Genomic DNA, 6,736 nt, shown 5'->3' with positions numbered 1-6,736 from the left:
ATATTTAAAAAATATTTATATTTATAAAAGTATTATTTTCTTATTATAAATAAGTTTAAATTTTGCTAATTAACTGTTTACTTCTTTTTTCGAACCCCCTTCCCCGCACAAGGACAATTTTCTTCGGTTATAATATTGCCAATCAGTTTTCCACACCATTTCCACTAACGGCATATGTCGCAGTGTGTGTTGCAAAATCTATATAATTTGTAGCTAAACAAATTCCAACTGTGTACATTGTGGAAGTAACACTTTGAGGCCCCCCAATGATTTATTGCCCAATTTTACTGCCATGTTTTCTTAATTTCGCATTCGACATTTCCCTTGCACCTCCGCTTTTTCGGCGGCAGCCATGCGCACCACAGCACCACCCCCACACTCGACCCACAACCACCCAGTAGCACCACCCTTCGGGGGTGTACCGTTAGATGGTGGATTGTAACTCAACGAAATAAAATAAAACACGCACCAAAGCACATTCATCCCTCGAGAAATATCGCTTATTTGGTCGGTAATAATTCTTGGCCAGGCCCGAAAAATCCACCCACCCTCGTTGTCGTTTTTCGGCTTTTCGGGTAAAACAAAGGCAGCATCTTTTGCTACTGCTTTTCTTCCTCTTGCCACGTGCGTGAGGAGTGGGCGGGGCGGAGATGAAGGCGGGTGAGGGGGCGTGGCACGCCCCAAGGAAAGGAGAAAGTTTTGTGCCAGCAACTTGAGCAAGACGCATGGCCCAGGGAAATTCTGGCAGGAAACTCTGGAAGGGAAGAACCGAGAAAGGTAAGGTGGCAGAATGGGAAATCCGGGGAACACACAGAAAGAGAGAGGGAGAGAGAGAGAGAGAGAGAGAACAAATTTTTCTCTAGTAGACACTTTTTACGAAATATTTCATCGAAATGTGTCCCTGGTGTAACATTTAATATTAAAGGTGGGCGGATGCGGTGGCCAGACGGGCGGGAAAAACTCGTGGAGGCGGACTCCTTATAAATTAGCCTTATTCTCCAAGACATTTTGTTGCGAATAAAGCAGGAGAAAGTTTACAAAATGAACCGAACCGAACCGAAACGAACCGTAGAGCAGGGCAGAGTGGCAAAAAGGGAAATTCTTAGGAAAGAATAAAACCAATGGAATGAATGGAAAATAAAAGAAAAGCCAAATGAAGCGGACCCGCAGACGAAGAAGAGACCGCTAAAAACTTGGGCCAATAAATCACAAGTTAATTACAGCCGTGTATTAACTCAAGGCGGTGCAACCGCATCGCCGAGCACCACTCAACCGCCCAACCACCCAAACCACCGAGAAAGCCTCCCCCAACTGGGCTACAAATTTCATAATTATATTTTATGCGATTTATTTGTTCCTCGTTGTCATGTCTGTTTGCCGAAAGATAATGCCAAGCTGCGACTTCAGCTTCTTCTCCTTCGCTTATCGGCTACCGAAACTCTCCTTCCTCCCCAATTGTCGTCATGTGTTCAACCATTTTAATTGCCGAACTTTTCCGGGGGGAATGGGAGCACCCAATGTGGGCTCTGGAAAACCCTCTAAATCTCTCGAACCCTCTTCTTCTCGATTTACGCCCGGCATTTTTATTGCGCCCCTCGCAATGGCAAACAAATCATATTAATTATGATTATTAATTATGATTGCTCATTTTATTGGCTTCCCAGCTGCAAGTTTCCAGGCTTCTCTTTTTAAATACTGTAGTTAAACAAACAGTGAATTAAATATTCTTAAAGAAATACGATTAAAAATAAAGTTAATGAAAAAAGAAAAATGGTATACTTTATCTCCTGTTTCGTGACAACTTTAATAAATATCTCTGTTTCAAATAACATGGCAACTTTTATTTTTGAGTTCCCACTTATAATTTAAACTCTTCAGGATACAAGTGGATTATAAAATATTTACCACCAAATCCAGCTTAATTTTCCCTGGTAGTTAAATGAATATCAACGCGATTTCCACCCCAGCTTTGATGCAATCACCCCCCCCAATTATAAATGTATATATTTAATTTGATGGTCTGTTTACCATATTCATGATGTCACTTCTATGGCATCGCTCTCATAACTTGAAAACTTTTCGTTGGTTTTTCTTCGGAAAGTTTCGCTTTGGCCAAATGCCTCTGGGCGAAGCCATTGGCAGCTGCTTCAAGACGAATCGGGGCGGAATTTTCACTTTGTAAGACAAAAGTTTTCATTGCCCTCTCAAGATTGCGTGTGGGCAATGTTTCTTTACTTTTCTTTCGATCCGAAACGTTTTCGTTTCGTTTGGCCGCTCTGTTAACTGTTTTTATTTACCTTTGGTGGGCTTTTTTTTGCCAGGGGCATTTGCATATTTCCAGCCCACAACATCCGTCTAAGCGCCCTCGCCATTTATTCATTAATTCCAAGTCCTGCGACATAAATTAGTTAACTTGGACTCGCAGCTCGGAATTGGCGGGTATTTCGCTCGAGAAATTTAATGTGGATTCCCCCGAGGGAAACTGACATTTCTTTTTTGTATTTTCTTATTTTTTGGGAGGAAGAGTGGTAGCATAAGCTGCGGTTTCTTCTGCCAGTTGGGCTGAAGTGCATGTTTTGCTAGGGAAAACCGAAAAAGAAAAGGCAATGCCAAAGGAAAGCGCACAACAATTGAAACTCCGGCGAGGGCGTCGGTGCCAAGTCAAGTAGAAAAATACTCGTGCAATGCAATAATACAACAAAAAAAACAGGCAACAAAAACTCTGGAAAACCAAACCAAACCCATCCGAAAACGAGGATGGAAGTTTAAATTGATAAATAGAAGTTTAAATGCTCTTTGCTGAATTAAATATCAATAAATAAAATCATGAAATGGGGAATTTATTTAATTTTTCTATGGTTTCTATGAAATATCTTATTTTGGTCTTGAAGCACATTTATATCAACAGCTCTTGAACTGAGGAATAGTTAACTGTATATTTCTTGATGAATTAATAATTCTGTTGGCAAAATCCTTACTAAATTTTAAATACCCTTGAAAAGGGTATGAAAAGGCAACATTGTAACAACAATGGAACAAGGGGCGTGAGCATGGAAAAGCGAACGGCCTGGTTTGGCTGGGCAAAGTTTTCCTTTGCCACGTTTTTTCCGCTCTCCGTTTTGTTTGGGCCCGCAACAATCTTGAACATTTTGGCGCTGTCTTTTGCCGGTCCGAATGGAGAATGGGGATTCAAGCTGAGAGGGGGGATAGAAGGGAAAGGGGAAGGTAAAGGGGGGTTTGGGGATGGAGAATGTGGGCCGCAGGCGGAAACACCCAATACAAGTCACAGCTGGATTTATGTCATGCCTTTAATTGGCTGCTGTGCCGATGTCGAACTCGAACTCGGGCCCAGTCTTTATCCCCATTCCCACTCCCATTCCCATTGCCATTCCCATTCCCGTTCTCGGTTGGCAGTATCAGTATCAGTTTGGAGTACGGAGTACGGAGTACCAGTCCTCCTGGTCCTGGCTCTTCCGAAAGCAACAATTCTGCCTTCATCCATTAGCTGGAAAATCGAGTTTTTTCTTTTTCTTTTCCTTGTTTTTTTTTTCTGTGTTGTACTCCTCGTGCGCTGGCTAAAAAATACAAGTGGCAATATTTCTGGTCGAGAGTCTCGGCGATCCGGGATTCCGGGCAGCAATTAAAACGAAATTTTTCTGCCCGCCGCCATCTTCGGGATTTTGCGATGGCAATTAAAAACGAATTTTGCGCGGCTTCATTAGGCGATTGCGATTGCGAATGGAGGCGGCTGTTGAATTTTCGCCGGGCGGTGGCTTTCTGCCAGCTTAAATATTCATATGGACTACGATTCCTCCTCGGCATCTAAGGCGGAATGAGGAATGATGTGCAGATACAAAGCTACAGATACAGATACGAATACAGATGCAGATGCGAAATGGAGTTGCGGATGTGGACCCCATCAAGTGGCAGCTGTTGCGGGGGCCATTGGGCGCATTCAAATTAAATTCAATAAATTTTTCACCCATATTTTTTGCACATTTTTTTTGTGGCCTTCTCGCACTTGCTGAAGTCAAACGGGCATCGAACGAAATATCAACACTTCGGTTGGCCTGGGGGCGTGGCAAAGGGTTAGGGCGGCTCTTGAGGCCCAGAAGCCGTCTGGGTTCCACTTGGAATTTATGCGCTCCGGCGACAACATATGGTCACGTAAATTCATGCGACAATATACGATATGATGTCACACACACATGACTCGGTGCTTTATTTTTTATGCAAAACGTTGTTGGGATTTCTTTTTTTCTCTGTTTTGGTTTTTGCTCTCCTTATTTTAAATATGTGAGAAGAGACTTCAAGCGCCCAGGGAAAAGTGGCATGGGTGGGGAAGGGGGGTTGAAAAAAACCAGGGGGAAGGGGGGTCTGATTTACGACAGACAGCCGGCCGCCATTCGCTTAAGTTAATAAGCGTGGCCGGAGATACATTTATTGCGAAGGAAAGCTTATCTGAAAGATATTATCGGAATACGTATTCACAAAAATTAAATAATAAATTTATAGAAAATAAAACAGGAAAACAGTACCATAAATAGAAAGGTTCTAAATGAAATGTTTGTCTTATTATTGTACTTATTTCTTTACTCACCTTTTAAACAACATTTCCCTCTGATAGACACACAAAAATCCCAGTAATTCCCCCATAAACATACGTTTATTTTGTGAAGTACTCACTTCTCACTTCACTATTCGACTGCACTGTATGAGCTGCAAGAAATGTCACAATATTTTCCCCGAATTCGGACCCTCGGCTCACCTCTCGCTCCCCAGCAAGCTATTGGCCAGGAGTTATTGCCCGCCCTGCAGCGTTTGGCAGAGTGTGAAATTGGCAAAGAGCAAAATGAAAAACTTTTGGCCAAGCTTGAGGAGGTGGGTGGGTTGGGGGTGGCCAAAGTTTGCAGTTGTGGCCAGCCAGCCAGCCAGCCAACCAGCCAGAGAGCCAACCAAGCAGCCATCCAGCAGCCAGCCTGCCAAGTTCATAATTTCCCAAGAAGATTTCGCAAAATATTAGTTAAACAAAACATAAACCAAAACCCTGCAGACGTTTGTGCATACAAACGTGGGCTAAATCACCTAAAAGCATGCAACATAATTCACCCGATGCCAGCTCCTTGGAACCTGGCTCACACACACTCACCAGCACACACACACTCCGACACTCCAACACTCACACGCAAATGGGAGGGGGGAATCCCAAGAAGCGACGAAGCCCGACGTTTCCGTTTCCTCAAGCAGCACTCCAACATCCTCCCACCGCCGCCCACTTTTAATGGCCCTGAAGTTCAGTTTTCGGCAGTTTGGGGATCGTCTTTTGCATGTGCAAGCTAAGTGAATCGGGTGGGCAGTGGGGCTTTCCTCCGAGGAGCACGCATGAGGGGGTTGGGGGTTGGGAGGGGGCAGGGACTTGGGGGACAACAAGCCGGGTTGACATTAGCGGGCACGGCGCACAACGAAACCCAATTAGAACAGAGATATACGACACCAGGCGAGGCGACGAAACAACACGGAAAGTGGAGACCCTCGACGCCAGCGGAAACATCTTCCCATAGAAAAGGAAGTAGTCAAAGGGGGCATAATTATTATTTTAAAATAATAACCACAAAAACCCTCATTAGATCTTAAGTATTAAAAACAAATATATCCGCTTCGATGAAATAAAATTAACTTAGTTGCCTTAAGTAAGAAATGATTGACCTTTAAATCAACATGAGATGGTTTACTTATTAAATTTTCATATATGTATTGTAACCAAGTTCAGTTTTTAAATTACCTTAGTAAAAATAAAATTATATGGAGTTCCGTACAGTCTTCTCTAACTTTAATTAGTTCATTTAAACAACAGGAGTTCCTAGTCTTAAATCAAAATATCGATATAACATTTAAATTAGTTAAATTTAGATTAGTTTCATCCTAGTTCCATTTCCTTTTTCCCTCCAAAAGTAACTTTGGCTACGATCATGGCCATCTTGGCAGCTCCTTCTTCTCTGATCCTGCGCCCTTTCAACAATGAAGCGTGTAATTACAAGCGTAAACGCTGTGTGGGTGGTGGACCAAAAATCACACGACAGGAGACATTTTTTGAAAAGGGTTGCGCTGAGTTATGGCGGTGGTGCTGGAAGTGGTGGTGGTGCTGGTGATGCTGCTGGCTCTCCGGTTTCTCCGGTGGGGCAAAAGGACAAGGTGGCACATACTCGTACGTACGCGTCGCAGCGCATAATTACTTTACAAGTTCATTATAAACCATCATAAATCTATGGAGGAGCGTCGAGCCGGGCGACGACTTACAATGGAAATGAAAATTTTCAACCTTGGCACTTTCTTTCTTTACGCCTCCCCGCTTTCACCACCCCCCTTTCCCCTTTCCCCCCTTCTGCATCCCCCGCTCCCAGTTGAGCCGTAAATTCTTTGTCTGAGGGATGGGCAAAACAATGGCAAGTAATTCACTTGCGAAAATGTTATTGATTACGAAACAGGACGGCAACAACTGCGGCACCCGGCATCGACCAACTGCATCCCCAGTGCGGGCTACAATGGGACAAAAAGATAGCTATGGGATAGAAAAAACATTGGGGTTACCATTTCAACATTTAAATATAAATTCTGTTCGAACTAAAAATTAAAAATTTTATAAACGAAAGATCCATTGATTGAGGCAGAGCTTTTATAAAATACAACATTGTTGAAATTGTCCTTTTTCATTTTTAAGATAAAACCCACTGAATCC

General features: G+C 43.1%; 1 protein-coding gene across 5 annotated transcripts in view; it reads left to right on the top strand.

The window, feature by feature from the left end:
• Nucleotides 1–6,736, top strand: part of LOC108087003 (homeotic protein ultrabithorax) — an 84,685-nt gene that overhangs the window by 67,189 nt on the left and 10,760 nt on the right. The gene's annotated exons all lie outside the window — the stretch shown is intronic.

The sequence above is a fragment of the Drosophila ficusphila genome, unplaced genomic scaffold, assembly GCF_018152265.1.
Source record: "Drosophila ficusphila isolate 14025-0441.05 unplaced genomic scaffold, ASM1815226v1 contig_791, whole genome shotgun sequence".
Lineage (NCBI taxonomy): Eukaryota > Metazoa > Arthropoda > Insecta > Diptera > Drosophilidae > Drosophila > Drosophila ficusphila.
This window is presented reverse-complemented; position numbering and strand designations above follow the sequence as displayed.